Source organism: Gossypium arboreum, chromosome 2, assembly GCF_025698485.1.
Source record: "Gossypium arboreum isolate Shixiya-1 chromosome 2, ASM2569848v2, whole genome shotgun sequence".
NCBI classification, from domain to species: Eukaryota; Viridiplantae; Streptophyta; class Magnoliopsida; order Malvales; family Malvaceae; genus Gossypium; species Gossypium arboreum.
In genome coordinates, this window is record NC_069071.1 from 36,704,291 (window position 1) to 36,705,119 (window position 829).

Genomic DNA, 829 nt, shown 5'->3' on the forward strand with positions numbered 1-829 from the left:
TTTCTCACTATAAGTCATGTCCGGTCTAATTTCAATCTCAGTCGGTGAAATTACATGAAAGGGGTCTGATCGGTATCGCCTTAACATAGATACATGGAACACATCATGAATCTTTTCCAGTTCGAGTGGCAATACCAAACGATAGGCTAACGGTCCAACTCTTTCAGTGATCTCGTACGGTCCGATAAATCGCGAACTCAGTTTCCCTTTCTAACCAAATCTCAACACCCTTTTCCATGGAGATACTTTCAAGAATACTCTATCCCCAACTTGGAACTCAATTTCCTTTCTTTTCAGATCAGCATATGACTTTTGCCTAGCCGGTGCCGCTTTTAAACAGTCATGAATCACTTTAACCTTTTCTTCAGTTTCTTTGATCAGGTCAATTCCATGAATCTGACTCTCTTTGAGTTCAGTCCAATACAATGGAGTTCAACACTTCCTGCCATACAAGGCTTCATACGGTTCCATCTTCAAACTCGTTCGAAAGCTATTATTATAGGCAAACTCTACCAATGGCAAGTACTTTTCCTAGCTACCTTGGAATTCGAGGATGCAACATCGCAACATATCCTCAAGGACTTGTATCATCCGCTCAGACTAACCATCAGTCTGTGGGTGAAAAGTTGTACTAAAATTCAGTTTTATACCCAAAGCTTCTTGCAACTTTTTCCAGAATCTCGAAGTGAATCTCGAGTCTCTATCTGAAATTATCGATAGCGGTATAAATGTAATCTCACAATCTCAGATACATACAAGTCGGCCAACTTATCAAGTGAGAAATCTGTCCTTACTGGAATAAAATGAGCCAACTTTGTCAATTTATCCA